Here is an 18,514-nt window from a genome sequence, read left to right as displayed (position 1 = left end):
TTTCCTCATGCTGAGAGTGGATGTTGAATAACTAATTCCCCATGGTCTAAGGCAAGTGAGAATGGAAATGGTCCTGCCACTGTCTTATTTAGCACAGACTAACTAAACTGCCTATGAGTTTTTCCCGTCCTTGGTCTCATTTGTCCCCCTTTTCAGATCAACTAAATATACATACATATATCACATGGTTTTTCTTTCTGTATATTGTAACTGTTCTGTGGGACCAGCAGGAAACACAATGGAGATGCTTCTTTTCTGTTAGTTCAAACTGAATAAAGTTCATTTTTTCTTTTTCCATCTTTTGTCTATTTCTTATGTAGGCAAGTAGCTGAATCCAGCCACCTGGAATCCAGGAAGGGTCATTGGGCTAGGCTTCTAGTAACCTGATTCGAGCTTGTAAGTTTCAAGAAGTTACTTTACTTACAGTTTGTACTGCCATATCCCTAGGTTGGAGAAATATCTAAAACTGAGTGAGTGCTCATTAAGCATGTGTCATGCAAGTAAGTGCATGTTTGTGTATTTGTGTATGTGTGTATGAGATACAAAGGGAGTTGGAGATATAGAGAGACACAGTCATCAACAGTGTTCACTAGGTCCTAGAATGAAATTTTAGCTTTATTTTATAACAAGTATTGCTGAATACTAAATAATGTTAAATATGCAAAAAGTAATTTTAAGTTCAGAATTTGAGTAAAAATAAATCAGAATAGCTGGAGGAACAATAGATTTGATGAAGTTTTAAATCCATAGGAAAGCAAAACAGTAGTTTTTTGTATTCTGAAGTTTACCTAATGATTTTCACCTCTATTTTTTTTTAAAAATTTCTTGTTTCATTTGAAGAAAACAAAACAATCAAAGACACTGTTACAAATTTTGTACCAAAAACCTTAGGATCTTTCTTTAACATTAATATAATGAAATCTATATCACTATATTATTTCAAAAACAAAAAAAATTGGTGTCCATTTTTAATGATAGGAGAGAAATGAATATTTGTGAGTATTTCAATAACTTCATGATAAAATAATATTTGAAATATACATATTTAAAATATTTATAGCATTAGGGTCATTGACAAATGTTTATCTTGATGAATTAATGCAAGAAATTGTCTCAGGACTTTATCAGTGTTGTGTTGCTAACTTTCCTAATTTTGCAAAATAATTCTGAGAACCATAAGGTATATGGTCAATGCCTTAATTAGACTACTGTTAAGAAATCAGAAAAATACTATATTTTTGCCAGACATGGTGGAATCTGGAGGATGAGACAGAAGGATCACAGGTTTGAGGTCAGCCTCAGCAACTTGGCTCTGCCTTAAGCAACTTAGTGCAACCCTGTTTCAGAATAAAAAAAAAAGGTCTGAGAATGCAGCTCAGTGGTAAATCACCTCTAGTTTCAATTACTAGTGCAAAAAGTAAATAAATAAAATGCTGTACTCTTTCATTTCATCGAGATTTAAGCTCAATTTCTTACTGAGCAAAGGTAATATGAAGATGAGAAAACTTTCCCTCTAATTTGCAAATACAACTTAAAAAGAAACTTCTGTCTCCTGTGGTTCACTATCTTACCAGATTTAATTCCAGGATGTTCTTCCAGTTCTAAACACCATTGATCCCCATGATGGTAGAAATCTCTTTAAAGACCACCATTTTTTTAGGGCATTCATCAAAAGCTTGGTGCATTATTTCAGACTAAAAATATATCAGTGCAAATATACTTGCAATTTCCATAGCACCAAAGTTGGAATACCAAAGAGATCATGATTGCTTACTTTTATCCATGAATATATCATAATGGCCTGATATACTGCCCAGGAAACAAATTTTCTTCTGGGACATGGTTCTTCTGATTAACTAACATTGTATCACAAAGAATGACACTAATAGTGGAAATTTTAGGCCAGGGATATTTAATCATTAACCCATCCCTGTACATGTGAAATATATTTAGATGGAAAATAAACAACAACACAGTTTATGAGTTGTGCAGTAATCCATCAAGAAGCATTTAAAAGTATTATCACTTGCTTTCTACTCTGTAAGATGGTGGTGGAGGAAAAATATAAGTTGTGCTTCTACATTTTAAGTAGGATTTAATTTCATAAAATCTGTTTTAGTGCACCACACGGGCCTCTGCAGAGCACAGGCACACACAGCAGGCTGGGTTCACCCCTTTTCCAGTGGGGCAGACACTTGCCAGAGCCTACACTCTGGTGCAGGACCGTCCCTTCTGACCAGGGGACTACCAGAAAAGTGGAGATCCAGCCCTGACCACCCACATCAGGCCACTTAGATTCCAGGCTCTCAGTAGGCATGGTTGACCCATCCCCTGGTGGGGCACACACCACTACAGCTTAGCCTTTGGTGCAGGACCACCCCTTCTGACCAGCAGACTACCATAGGAGGGCAAGCCCAGGGACCCAGATCCACCCACTCCAAATTATGCAGGTCCCAGATCCAGGATGCACTAGCATACATTGAGGGACACCAGCAGGGTCTGGAAGCCCAACATCAAGGTGAGGTACAGACAATCTGCATGGGTACTATAAGAATATAGGAAAGAAACTGTAATATCTCAGATCCACACTGCCAACCAAGAATATTATATTCAGCAAAACTAAGTTTTAGACTTGACAATGAAGTAAAACCCTCCATGATAAACAAACATTAAGATTATTTACAACTAGAAAACCTGCACTATAAAACCTCCTAAAGAAAATATTCAAAGAAGAGAAAGTGAAAAACAATGATGAAAATCAACAAAGGGATTACACTAAAGAAAACTCTAATCAGAGGAGAAACCAAGTCACGTTAAATACCAAAAATAAACAAAAGTGGTTGGGAATACAAATCATGTCTCAATAATAATCTTGAATATTAATGACCTAAATTCACCAATCAAAAGACATAGGCTAGCAGATTGAATTACAAAAAAAAAAAAAAAAAGACCCAACAATGTGATGCCTCCAAGAGACTCAGCTCATATAAAAAGACATTCACAGACTGATAGTGATGGGTTGGGAAAAATCATACCACTCACATGAACTGTGGAAGAAAGTAGGGGTTTACATCCTCATATCAAATAAAGCAGACATCAAACTAAAGTCAATCAAAAAGGATAAAGAAGGACACTACATACTGCTTAAGGGAAACATACATCAACAAGACTTAACAATTATAAATATGTATGCCCCAAACAACAGTGTAGCTACATTCATAAAACAAACTCTTCTCAAGTTCAAGAGTCAAATAGACAACAACAAAATAATTATGGGTGATTTTAACAAACCTCTTTCATCACTAGATAGATCTTACAAAAAAAGTCGAACAAACTATAGAACTCAATAATACAATCAATAACACAGACTTAACTGACATTTATAGAATATTTCATCCTGCAAAAATAGAATTTCTTCTCAGTAGCACATGGATCCTTCTCTAAAATAGACCATATACTATGCCACAAAGCAACTCTTAGCAAATATAAAAAGTAGAGATACTACACTTTATTCTTTCAGATCATAATGGAATGGAATTAGACATCAATGATACAATAAAACATAAAATTCACTCCAACACAAGGAGACTAAATAATGTCCTACTGAATGAACAATGGGTTACAGAAGATATCAAGGAGGAGATTAAAAAAAATTTAGAGGTGAATGAGAACACAGATAACACATATGGAATTCTCTGGGACACTATGAAAGCAGTTCTACCAGGCAAGTTCATTGCATGGAGTTCATTTCTTAAAAAAAGAAAATGTCAACAAATAAATGACTTAACACTATATTTCAAAGCCCTAGAAAAAGAAAAACAAATCAACACCAAAAGCAGCAGAAGACAGGAAATAATTAAAATCAGAGCTGAAATCAATGAAATTGAAATAAAAGAAACAATTGAAAAAATTGACAAAACAAAAAGTGCGTTCTTAGAAAAAATAAATAAAACTGACAGACCCTTAGCCATGTTAAGGAAGAGAAGGAGAGAGAAAACTGAAATCACTAACATATGTGTGAAAAAGGAAATATCACAACAGAAACTACAGAAATGCAGAAGATAATTAGAAATTATTTTGAACACTTGTACTCCAATAAAATAGAAAATATTGAAGGCATCAACAAATTTCTAGAGTCATATAATTTTCCCAAATTGAATCAGGATGATATACAAAATTTAAACAGATCAAATTTAAATGACAAAATAGCAGATGCCATCAAAAATCTACCAACCAAGAAAAGCTCAAGACTGGGTGGACACACAGCCGAGTTCTACAAGACTTTTAATGAAGAACTAACATCAATACTGTCCAATTTATTTCAGGAAATAGAAAAAGAGGCAGCACTTCCAAATTCATTCTATGAGGCCAATATCACTCTGATTCCAAAACCAGGCAGAGACACATTAAAAAAAAAAAAAAAGAAAACTTCAGACCAATATCACTAATGAACATAGATGCAAAAAATTCTCAATAAAATTCTGGCAAATCAAATACAAAAACATATTAAAAAGATTGTGCGGGCTAGGGATGTGGCTCAAGCAGTAGAGTGCTCCCCTGGCATTTGTGGGGTGCTGGGTTCAACCCTCAGCACCACATAAAAATAAAATAAAGATGTTGTGTCCACCAAAAACTAAAAAATAAATATTAAAAAATTTTCTGTCTCTCTTAAAAAAAAAAAAAAAAAAGATTGTGCACCATGATTGAGTGGGATTCATTCCAGGGATGCAAGGTTGGTTCAACATAAAGAATCAATAAATGCAATCCATCACATCAATAGACTTATGGATAAGAATCATATTATCATCTCAACAGACTCATAAAAAGCACTTGACAAAACATAGCACCCTTTCATGTTCAAAACACTATAAAAACTAGGGATAACAGGAACATATCTGAACATCATAAAGGCTATCTATGCTAAGCCCTAGCCCAACATCATTATAAATGGATAAAAATTAAAGGCATTTCCTCTAAAACCTGGAACAATACAGGCATGCCTTCTTTCACCAATTCTATTTAACATAGTTCTGGAAATAACTGGCCAGAGCAATTAGACAAACAAAAGAAATTAAAGGGATACACCTAGGAAAAGAAAAACTCAAATTGGCACTATTTGCTGAAGATATGATTCGATACCTGGAAGACCCTAAAAGTTCTACCAGAAAACTCCTAGAACTAATAAATAAATTCAGCAAAGTACCAGGATAAAAAATCAACACCCATAAATCAAAGGCATTTCTATATATTAGTGACAAATCCTCATAAAGGAAAATGAGGAAAACTACCCCATTCTCAGTAGCCTCAAAAAAAAAAAAAAAAAAAAACTCCAAAAACTTGGGAATCAACTTAATGAAGAGGTGAAAGATCTATACAATGAAAATTACAGAACCCTAAAGAAAGAAATCAAAGAAGACCTTAGAAGATGGAAAGATCTACCTTACTTTTGGATAGGCAGAGTTAATATTATCAAAATTACCATACTACAAAAAGCACTATAAAGAATTAATGCAAGTCTGATCCAAATCCGAATGACATTCCTTATAGAAATAAAAAAAAGCAATCATGAAATTCATCTGGAAAAATAAGAGACCCAGAGTAGCTAAAACAATCCCTAGTAGAAAGAGTGAAGCAGGTGGCATGACTGTACCAGAACTTAAACTATGCTATGAAGCAATAGTAACCAAAACAACATGATTTTGGCACCAAAACAGACTGGTAGACCGATGGTACAGAATAGAGGACACAGAGTCTAAGCCACAAAACTACAATGATCTTATATTAGACAAAAGTGCAAAGAATATGCATAGGAGAAAAGATAGCCTCTTCAACAAATGGTGCTGGGAAAACTGGAAATCCATATGCAACAAAATGAAATTAAACACCTATCTCTCACCATGAACAAAATGCAACACAAAATGGATAAAGGACATAGGCATAAAACCAGAGACCCTGTGTCAAATAAAATAAAAAGTACGCCCTAATCTCCATCATGTGGAATTAGGCCCCAGCTTCCTTAATAAGACTCCTGTGGCACAAGAATTAAAATCAAGAATCAATAAATGGGATGGACTTAAAAGTTTATTTTCAGCAAAAGAAACAATCTGTGATGTGAATAAAAAAACCTTTATCTTGGGAGCAAATCTTTACCCCTCACACATCACATAGAGTACTAATCTCTAGGGTATATAAAGAACTCAAAGAGCTATACACCAAACCAAACAAAACAAACAAATGGGCCAAATACCTGAAGATGATGTACAATCAATAAACAAAACATGAAAAAATGTTCATCATCATTAGCAATTAGAGATATGCAAATCAAAACCACTCTTAAGATTTCATCTCACTCCAGTCAGAATTGCAGCCATTATGAAGACAAACAAGAGTAAGTGTTGGTGAGGATGTGGGGAAAAAGGTACACTTGTACATTGCTGGTGGGACTGTAAATTGGTGCAGCCAATATGGAAAGCAGTATGGAGATTTCTTGGAAAATTAGGAATGGAACCACCATTTGACCCAGCTATCCCTCTCCTTGGTCTATACTCAAAGGACTTAAAAACAGCATACTACAGGAACACAGGCACATCAATGTTTATAGCAGCACAATTCACAATAACTAAACTGTGGAACCTAGATGTCCTTCAATAGATGAATAAATTTTAAAAAGTGTGGCATATATATACAATGAAATATTACTTAGCAATAAAGGAGAATAAAATCATGCCATTTGTATGTAAATGGATGCAGTTAGAGAAGATAATGCTAAGTAAAGTTAGTCATTCCCAAAAAGCCAAATGTTTTCTTTGATATAAGGAGACTAATTCACATTGGGATAGGAAGTGGGAGCATGGGAGGAATAGATGAACTCTAGATAGGGCAGAGGGGTTGGAGGGGAAGGAAGGGGACATGGGGTTATTAATGCTGGTGGAATGTGATGATCATTATTATCCAAAATACAGGTATGATGACACAAATTGGTGTAAATATAATTGTAAACAACCAGAGAAACGAAATATTGTGCTCTATATATGTAATAAGAATTGTAATGCTGTCATATATAAATAAAATATTATAATATTAAAATATTATAAATAAAAAATAAAAATAAATTTAAAAAAATCTGTCTTACTATAGAAGTCAAAAGAGTACATTTACTCTACTAAGCTCTTTCTGTTGAATATTCTCAAGTAGCATCCTTGAGCACTATTGGCTTATTTTTTTTTTAATACAAGTTTCTCCAGAAGTGCTAGTCAATTCAGTATTTTAACTACACCTTTATTCAGATATTTCAAATTATATCTATAAATTTGAACTTTCTTTTATATCCTAGGAATCTATTTTCATATTGAGTCCCTTGTCTATGGCTCTCAGCAAATCCTTTGTTTAGTTAACAGATGCATTTATTACTACCTTCAATAATCTCTTTTGTCAATACTCTTAACAGTTTTTTTTTTGTTGTTGTTTTATTATCTTAGAGTAATCTTTGTGTATTTTGGGGGGTGGTACTGGGAATTGAACTTGGGGGCACTCAACCACTGAGCCACATCCCCAGCCCTTTTTTATATTTTATTTAGAAACAGGGTCTCACTGAGTTGCTTAGGGCCTTGCTAAATTGCTGAGGTTGGCTTTGAAATCACAATCCTCCTGTTTCAGCTTTGAGAGCCACTGGGGTTATAGGCATGCCCCACTGAGGAATCTTTGTATCTTGATAAAAGAAATCTAACATAACTTGAGCATCAAGTCAGGCAATTATAATTTAGGTTTGTCAATTATTTTTAACTAAAAATATTCTCAAGATATAACCCCCCCCCCAAATTTTCTGATACTTATTAGAAATCTTACATTCTATCTTCTGGAGTGTACATGCAAAATGGTATTTTCTTATTTGATTCTCTACTTTATCTAGAAGTTGAATTTTCAAAAAATTCCATAATATATTCTGCCTAACAAATCATTAACAATTCATTTCAGGTTTTACTTACAGATATGAACCTGTGACCTTCCTTTATTATTCATCTGCCTCATTTGTCTATCCCAAGATTAATTGCAAAAAACTGAATATCTATCTGCCTTTTCTTCCTTCCCTCCTTATTATGAACTTCCTGTTCTTTCTCATTTTTGTAATTGCCCTCAATGAGAATGAATCCTCACAGGTTTCAGTGTTCAATTAATATGGTTGAGTAAGAGATGTAGAGAAACAAATGCCTTTAAATGCGTTTTTAGGTAAAGAAAATACTTCCTTGAGTAAGGATTACTGAAATATTATGGTGGAGTTAACTTCATTTTAACTTGTGGAATTAGGTGAACTATTGAGAAGAGTATAGCTTCAGTGCTTTCCTTCCCAAAGTCAATGGATTGATTCCTCCTGTCACTTATAAGTCCATTACCAAGAGAAAAAAAAAAAGAAAGAAAGAAAGAAACTTTTCCCTTTCTCCTTTATAGGAATTATGTCCAAGTAATCTGATCTGATTTTATGTTGTCTTTGCCTAAGAATGGGCTGTTAAATTTTGTGTGCTGTGACTTGTGGAGAGAGAAGGTAGTGAGAGAGATTTAAGTGGGTTATCTTAGGGGCTAGGCAAATTGAAGCTCCAATTCTTTGTGGTAAGAGGTTTAATATGGAATGAAAAATAGAGTTGGCAATCCTGAAACTGAGATAACTAAAAAGTTTGAGTGCTGCTTAATGAATGATCTGGAATAATGTGAATATGTACATTATAATGTGCATACATATGTATGCCTTCATAGAGACTGAGTTTGCTCGCTTATTATTTCTGCTTTGAGATTCCAGGGAAAGACTCAGTGGCTGAATTTTGCCTGAGAAGGAAGATCTTCAAGGAGATTTACCCACCTCTAAAGAGGCTCTGTAGGCCCAGAGAAGGAACATCATCAGCAGTGCCAGCAATGGAACCAAATCATCCACATTTTTTTTTTCTGAATTGTACGAACTACAATTGTATGAACTACAATAATATTGTATGAACTACAATAAACAGGACTTGTAAAAACTTGCAAGCAATAACTTTCATAAAACATTAGAGATTAACTCTGAAGGAAGAGAGGAGGCAGGGAAGTTGCATTTTTTCTCAGGAGGGGGAAAAAAAGAAGAAACATAATGTTTCTTTTCACCTTTAAAAATACTAAGTACCCTTGAATTGTATTCAGCTATGAATTTGTCATATTAAACCTCACTTAGAAGAATGTGCACTCTTTTAGAAAAAGGATATTTATTAAGTCTCTAATGTGTAAAAATTATATAGTGCTACAATTGCAAAACAATCTTTACATATATACATTATGATGAAAACTGCTTTTTATTTGTTTTAAATTGAAGCAGCCCAAAGGATAATGAGCAACTGCACACATGCTTAGGTATGTGTTCAATGAGAGTATTTGTTCACTTTAATTAATTCAATATTTACTGAAGCCTTGATTAGTGTATGTGCGCTCACACACAGACACGCATATACACATACATGTTGTATATATTTATCTTGTTTTAAAATTCTGATTCCAAGTACTTTGTCACTGCAAATATCTTCTCTCTCTTATGTTTTTTTAAATAATCTTAATGGTTTTGTTAGATAATCAGAAAATTTTGATTTTCGTTATAACTAAATATTTTAATATTTACTGATCTATTTAATAAGAATTCTGCCTAAATTAAAAATGTGAAGATACTCTCCACTGTTTTCTACTAGCTTTCTATGTTAACTTGCATATTTCAGTTTATTGTCTATCCTAAATTAATAGGGGTTTTTTTGGTCTAAGCCTAAAGTTGAAGGGTTTTATTTTTTGTCTAATATAAATATCAAATTTCTCCAGAGTGACTTATTAAAAACCAAACTACATTTTAACTATTTTTCATATGTTACGTGGATCTATAGGAGTGAGTTTTTCTTTGGTCTTATGTTCCATTAGTGTATATATTTGTCTACATACAACAATATCTTAATTATTGTGGATTTATAAAAAGTCATTATGTATATAAAATGTAAGGAACCAACTTTACTTCAAGAATAACTTGAGTCTTCTAGTTTCTTTGACTCTGGTTTCCACATAAAAAATAAAATGCCACCAAACAAATGTTTAAAATGGGAAACTTTCTATGACCTAAAATATTAGAGAATATAGAAAAAGTGCTTCAAATTTAAAGGCAATTAAATTTTTCACTTAGAAATAAATTAATTAAATATGTAAATTCACTTAAGTAAAGGCAGTAGATGGAACAAGAATAAATTTTTTAAAAATTAGGAAAAGCATAATGCAAAATCTTTCAGGAAAAAAGGAAACAAGTAAATATTTAGAAAATCTAAAGATAAGAAGTTTGCTAAAACAAAAAAAAAAACTTGAAATAAGACTAGGCCATCAGTATGTAAAGAGGCTACCCACAATATGTAATGTACTTCAAACTACATTAATACTACGTATGTTTGAAAATAATATTTTTATTTGTGTGAAGAAGACCGCAGTAACAAAACATCCTAAAGGAATATTAATAGTGGTAGATCAAATATCACTTCCCTTCCAAGAGGGAATATGGAAAAAGCTTTTTGATATACTAGAAAATTTTGAGGACTATAATATATATTATTAAGGTATAGGAATCATTATTCATTTTATACCTAAAAATGTCACTTAATTTAAATAGTGTTATCTTACTCATTTTTCATTTTCAGCATTTTTTAAAGAAAGAAATTAATGAATGGTATATTCCCCTATGAAATATAACTGAATTTGCAATCTTAGGGAAACAGAGAATTGATATTTTTCATTAAATTGATGAGATATTCAGCAATGTAGAAAAATAAAATTATTCACAAGCATTATGGAATAATCTAGAATCTAAAGTAAAAGTTTAGAATGAATGCAGTGGAACAATTTTATCATACATATAGTTTAAATAAAATATAGGCATTAAAATTAAATTTTTAAAAATTTTATGTGAAGTATTGAACCTAACTGAATATGCACACAAATATGTTTATGCATGAAATAAAGGACATAATAAATAGCCATTAATAAATGTGTTGAGGCATAATCCTGCATTCAAATTATGCTTATTCAATCTCACCTTGCCCCAATTATTATTCATTTAACCAATTATGTCCCAGAGGTTTTCAGATATAAAAGAAAAATGCAGCTTAATGCAAAAATTTAATACCCAAATGCCTTTATATCCATACACCTGGATATACTTTTACAATTCATGGATGCTTTTCTGTCTGTTATTGCTGCATCAGTTAAATGAGGTTAATAACTAACATTTTTTTAACCTTAGGCAGCTTCTTCAGGGAACAATTGGAGTTTGAAAATGAGATTCTTTAACTTTTATTCATCTAATCTGCCAACTTCTTAAAGTAAATATATGCCATTCTCTGCAAAACCATAACATACCCACTTCTCTTGATAGTCTAATAGAATCACAAATTCTACCTGTGAAAACACCTTATATTAAATTGTAGATCACAACAACTCATAGGATTGTATTCTTTGCCTACTTAAAAATCTAAAAGGACAAATATTAAGTATCCATATTGTCATATGTACAAGTGATCATTTCTCAAATCAGCTTTTCTTATTATTATGATTGAATAAAAGCATGCTTTTATGACTATGAGAAAAGTAGGGATGTATTAAATATATACACTCAGAGGCTCTTAACTGATGAGTGCACATAGAGAGAAAAATAAACCTTTCTTGACTGATCTCTATTCTGCTTTTCACTTCAAATTATTTCTAATCCATCATTCCTGTCTTATTCCTCTCACACAATTCCATGCATTACATTCAATTAATAAATGTAACTACGGAAACATGACTTTTTTTCTGTTTATACAAGTGGTATAATGGAAATTGTTTATTTTACATCCTGCTTTTACCCATTTTCCAGAAAACCACCATACTTAAAAGGTAAACCCATCATTCCCACATGAGAGTATAGGGATTGTAAACTTCTGCATAGTGCCCACATCAATAGTGCAAGGGGAAGAATTAATGAAAAATGATTGAATCCATAGGAAGTAGAGCTTTTATTTTCCAAATCTGGTTATATATTGGTGATAGAAAAAAAATGTACTACATAACTCACTACACTTTATTTTTAATGAACGTTTTAAACAAAATTTCAAAACAGTTCATTTTCCCATGAAATGAGGTGGGGATATTAGTGAGAGATTTATGTATATAAATATACTTGCCCATGATATTGTGCTTAGAGTTATTGAATAAATGGTTTAAGGATAGACAGAGAAATGCAAAAGATGTTTCATCCCATTAAAATAAGGTATATTTTTGACTTAGATTATAAAGGGTTTTTTTTGGTAGGGTGTGGGAGTATAGTTGTAAAAGGAAAAAATTATTTTATTAATATATAGAAGATGCAAGCATTATGATGAATATCTTACAAATCTCATGGATTTTCAATTGCCTTGTGGAATAGATGAAATAAATAAAAGCTGTTGTCACAGCTTGATGAGCTAATTTTTTGAATGCTTGCTTTAAAGGAGTGTCTGATGTAAGCTCTTTGGCAATTTTTCTAGGTTTCTAATTTCTGAACTCTCATTTGAATTAAACTTTATATTATTATCTGGCTCCTTGCATGGGTAGACATAACATAAGAACTGAACTAAGAAGCTAAGAAATATATTTTACTAAATAGGATTCTTTAAGTTGATTATAGTAAAGAGAAAATAAAATTTCCAACAACTGAAAAGTCATCTTATTATCTAAAAATAGATAATTAATAGCTAAATTGATTACTTAGCACTATTCCTAATTCTGTCTTTGCACATGTTTTAACTTATAGCATAAAATTATTCAAGACAAATGCTTAATAATTACAATCTAAGATGTAGTACTTATGAAATTATAATAAAAAATGATAGTCTATTTTCTTAGTTGGAGATATGAGAATGGGTTAGACACACTTCTTTGCTTGGCTGATACCAATGGGAAAAAAATGTCCTTTTAATGTAAAACCTCCTCCTTCTTTATACTCTCCAGATCTGCTCTGTGAATTCAGACAAATTTAATAGCATTATCAGTGCATTTTCCATTAATGTAACCTTGCTCCTCTCAGTTCCTTCATTGTCTAACATATTTTTTCAAGGTGACTCATGACTATATAAATTCTATTTAAGTAACACTTGAGCCTGACACAAATTTTTCTATATAAATATGCAGTACTAAACAAAATACATTTTTAAACCTATGTATTATCTAGGAATCTCCATATATTGTACCAAAAGTCTTAGTGTTTATGTATTTAGTCAAAATTTCAAATTAATCTTCATAGTTGCGATAAACTTAAAGAAATGCTGCAACCTTAAAAGAAGTATGGTTCAGAGAGAATGAATCAAATCAATTAGGAGCAACTTGAAAAATGCCAGGGAAATAACTAAAAAGTCAAAAGATAAATTGTCTTAATATAATTAAGTATTTCAGTCATAAAATTAAAAATGGATTTATGACTAAAGAAGTTTTAGGTACATCCTGATACTTGCATAAACATGTATTGGACCAAAGAGACAGTCTGGAAACTTATATGATTAGAACATGAAATAGTTTTACTTAATGTGTATTATTATTCTTCCTTTATGCACAGATAATTCTGTAAAACAGGAAGAAATCAGGATTATTTTATTCTGAAGATAAATATAATATTTCAAATAAAATATAACAATTGTAGAGTAAGTTTCACCACTCGTTACTGAAGGAAAAGCATGAAACAACTTATGAAGCAAGTGTAGAAATAGCAGAGAAGAAACATGAAAATGAACTTTTATACATTGAAGAGAATTAAGGTTCATGCAATGAGGAGGAATAAGCAAAGGGGAATGAGAAAGGATGGCAGCCAAACCAAGGTAGAAAGCTGTCTTGGTCTAGGGAAATTGATGTTCTAAAACATCTAGAGTGATAACAGGATGTGAAAGGAATCTACTTACTCAATATAAATATTAACTAAAAATTGTATTTAGGTGTGTGAAGATGACTTTGGCATGTGCTATTCCTTTGGATTGGAAGAAGCAAAGTCTGGCAGGAGTTAGTTGTAGAATAAGAGTTTAGACATTGAGTGCTTTTAAGTTTTGTTGAAAAGAACAGTAGTCAAATCAGGCAAAAGAAAAAAAGAAAAATGGAGTTCAAAGGGATTTCATTTGGTTGTCATTTTGCTTTATATCTAAAGTAAAAGATGCCATAATATGTTTTTATATAAACAGATATGATCAAGTGACAAGAAAAGTTCTGATCATTCATCAACATGATAGAAAAGACAGAAAGAGGGAATGAGATCCACTGCCCAAGTGGAGGGATGGATCATGTATGACAGCAGATTGCATTCATTGTAAGAAGAGGACAATATTGAAAGAATGTAGACAGATTTGCTCATAAGTCCATGTAGTTGTTTTCTTCATATACCTTCTACTTTAACGGTGAAATAAAAATAATAACCATGAAGGTGTAGTTTGTAGAAGATTCTGTAATTCAATAGAAAGGAAAAATATTTGAGAGATTTGTGCAGTGTAATGGGAGTATAAATGACTTTGGGAAATGAAGTGGTGTCGGCAGCCTTGAAGTCTTCTTGAAGACTTGTAATCAGAAAATTGAGATGAGATCATTCAACATCGTTGTAAGATTTTGTACTTAAAGTTCACTTATATGGTGATGTCTTAGAGAAGACAGCTAATGAAAACAGTGGGCTTTTCCTCAATAAAATAAAACATGAAATAGGCTTAGTATTTGCATTGAGGCTTTAGACACAGAGAGGAGGGATTTTAGTGAATGGACACAAAAATGTAAATCAGATATATAGGAGAAAGAAGTATGAGAATATGTGAACAGTGAAATCACAGTAATAATAATGGATTGTCTGGAAGATGGAATAAACCTAGTAATCAGTATGGAAGAAGAATAAGTTGTCATTGGCAATTTTCAAAGTCTAGATAGCTGAACTAATAGGGGCCACAAGGTCAGTAAAAGATATTTCTTCAAGAAACTATTTTCATGAATATTGAAAGCATAATGTATGTGGATATGAAATGTGCTAATAATTCATAACTTGGGAGAGACAAATCAATAACTTGGATGATCAAATCTTGAGAAAAAAAAGGGGGTGAATTGGAGATCTATAAGTATTTGTTGCAACAAAATGGACAGTGTGTATTATGGACTGTTGAAGTCAGCCTCAAAGTATTTGAGAATTTGAAGAGAGAACATTAGTCTGCTTGTTGGAAATAAGGTACAGATCATTACAGAATGAGTGTCAAACTCTTAGATGAATCAAAACAATCAGGCAGATCAAGATCTACTAGAGCATAATGTGTTCCTTGATCCCAAATCAAGTGAGCTTGATGGTGAACTGTATTGCTATTGATACTTTTCAAGATTCTCTGCCTGGATTTTGGCTTGGCACACCTCAGGATCAAGGTCTTCTTTCCTAGTCAACAACATTTGGGTGCTTAAGATGTCATCACTCTACTATGGTGGGGAATCACCACCTTGTCCCATGCTGTCAACAGATGTCCCTTACCACTCTAGAGTTCCACTTCGTTTTTGATGCAATAAAAAGGGGGCACAATCTCAAATATATAAAGGTAATTATTTGGGGGGAGTATCAATGGTTGAACCCAGAGGCACTTAAACACTGAGCCACATCCCAAGCCTGTTTGCTATTTGGTTGGTTGGTTGGTTTTGACAGAGTATTGAGAGTTATGAATGAATTATGGGTGTATCTGAGCCATCTCTAAGTGTAGGTGGGCCTCTCTGAGAACTCTCAGTAACATCCCAGGATGTTGGCAAACGTCCTGCTCAAGGAGAATTCTGGGATACCATGAAATTTATTGGTTTAGACAACCCTAGATTCAAACACAACTCCCAGGAAGTGGAAAGTGATACCAATGCACCCAACTAGCCTTGAGGAACCAGCTGCCCGGAGAAGGAAGAACCATAGCACAAGAGATAAGCCCTTATCAGGCTAACTTCCCCATAGCCTCTTGCTTCTTATTTACCATGAAGAACCCTTCCCCACAATAAATTCCTTTGGTGTGTTTCACATAAAGCATTCCTGGGCTTTTTACCTTTGTTAGGATCAGAACTATCAAGACTTTCCCATCCATAAAGCCCTCCATTTCAATATATTTCTTGTTCTTTGTTTTTATTTCTTAATACTACTTTTCAGTCTTTTATTTTCCAGGTGACCTGCACCTTCATTGGTTACTTCTTCCCTCCCAGTACAGGTAGTAGTGAGAAGACAATGTCTTGCTAAGTTTCTTGGGAACTCATTTAGTTGCTGAAGCTGGCTTTGAACTTGCAATCTTACTGCCTCAGCTTCCCAAGCTGCTGGGATTACCAGTGTGCACCACTCTGCCAGGTTTTAAAGGTAATTTAAATAAAGTAGTTTCGTGAAAGGAAAATCAACCACCAGATTATAAAATACTCTGTATTTTATAGAACTATGTTGTAGAGCAATAGTAATTCAAGTTTGCTTATTCCTGTATTTGAGGTTGTATTTCAACCAAGAAATTTTAAAAAATGAAACTTAAAAAAAATCAACAGCACTCTCACATGTCTATAGCCTAGAGATTTTGACAAAGGTGCTAAGAACACTCATTAGAGAAAGGATAGTCTCTTCAGTAAATGAGGCTGAGAATATTGGATATCCACATAAGGGAAAATAAAACTAGATCCCTATCTCTCATGAATTACTAAATTTAACTCAAAATGGACTAAATACTTAAATATAAAACAGAAAACTCTGAATACACCTAAAGAAAATAAAGAAATACTTCTGCACATAGGAGTGAACAAGGATGGTTAGGCAAGACCAAAAATCATTGGAAACAAAAGCAAAGATGAAAGTCCAATCTGCACAGCAAAGGACATAGACAACAGACTGAAGAAACCCATACAATAAGAAAAAAGAATATTTATAAACTAAGATCTTTATATAGTCTCAGAATATATAAGGAAATCAAAAAAATTAAGCAACAACAACAAAATCAAATAGCTTGTTTAAAAATTGGACAGTACATTTAAATAGATACTTTAAAAAGAAGACATGCAAATGGCCTTCCAAACAAGAAAAAAAAATCCTCAACATCACTAATCACCAGGGAAATATATCAAAACCACAATGAGATATCACCTTACCCCTAGTAAAAGGGACTATTTTCAAAAAGAATAAAGATGACAAGTGCCAGTAAGGTTATAAAGGGAACTTTCACACTATTGCTGGGAATGTAATTTTTACAGACTTATGGAAACAGTATGGAGGTTCCAAGAAAGAAAGAAAGAAAGAAAGAAAGAAAGAAAGAAAGAAAGGAAGGAAGGAAGGAAGGAAGGAAGGAAGGAAGGAAGGAAGGAAGGAAGAAAGAAAGTGCCGCAGGCTGCCCGGACCCGGGTAGAGCGAGCTGGCTGAGCCCCGTTCCTGCCGCTCGCCCGATCACTGCCTGCGGCACCCCTGCTGAGCGATCCCCTGCTGAGCTATCAGTGCACGCCGGCTTGCAATCTTACAGCCCGGTTGGGCACAAAAACACAAGCCAGTCAAACTGAGACAAAGTTTTATTTAGAGAGAGGCCATGTGCGTCCCCTAACAAGTGGGTCCACACGTGTGTGTCTACCTGAGCCAGGGGGGCTTCCACTTCCCCCGGAACACCCTCCTACCATCCTTTTCCAACCAATGGGAACTTTCCCATTAAGAGTGACATGAGTAACCTGAGTCCTGAAATGGGCCCAGCTGAACAGCATGAGTCCAAATACCATATGAATGTGAATTGCTGGCTGGCAGTTATTAAATCCAAAGGTGCCTGTATCAATATTTTTGCTGTGGCTCCTAACATCTGCCCCCTTCTGTTTAAATAAACAACAGGCAAATGTGGCTAGGGACCGTGCCTGTTAGGTATGTCCAATTCACATATGGTTCTTACCCGTCATGGGAAAACTGACCTTATTGCGTCAGTCTCCTGGCTTAGGTTGATACCACTGTAACCGAATCATACCCGTCACTGACTACCGGTCCAGTATATAGCCATACCTGTGTAATAGGCCTATGCACCAGTGGGGGGGTGAGGTTCTTGCCTCACCTCTGTTGGCCCCCAAATTTAACCTTGGTGCCAGTGGGGGGGTGAGGTTCTTGCCTCACCTCTGTTGGCCCCCAAAATTAGACCATCACTAGCAGAAGGGAGAAAGACGCAGAATTGCCACGACACCAAGCCAATTGACGGCTCCTATGGAAACACTGGTGACACATCGGCTAAGATATTTAGCACTACCAGTTCGCTGTATCAACAAATAGAACACAATGTATACAGGTGATACATAGTCCAGACAAGTTGTGTAAGCAGTTCAAAGTGGAGGAGTCTATCAATATGTCCATTTCCTCCCAAGGTAAATTAAGTCCTTGATTGAGCAGTTCAAATTGGAGGAGTCTATCAATATGTCCATTTCCTCCCAAAGTAAATTAAGTCCTTGATTGAGCAGTCTTATTGAGTTATTTTGATTGATGTATCAATTTATA

The sequence above is a fragment of the Urocitellus parryii genome, chromosome 2, assembly GCF_045843805.1.
Source record: "Urocitellus parryii isolate mUroPar1 chromosome 2, mUroPar1.hap1, whole genome shotgun sequence".
Classification (NCBI taxonomy): Eukaryota; Metazoa; Chordata; class Mammalia; order Rodentia; family Sciuridae; genus Urocitellus; species Urocitellus parryii.
The sequence above is the reverse complement of the archived record's forward strand: the minus strand, read 5'-3'. Positions refer to the sequence as shown.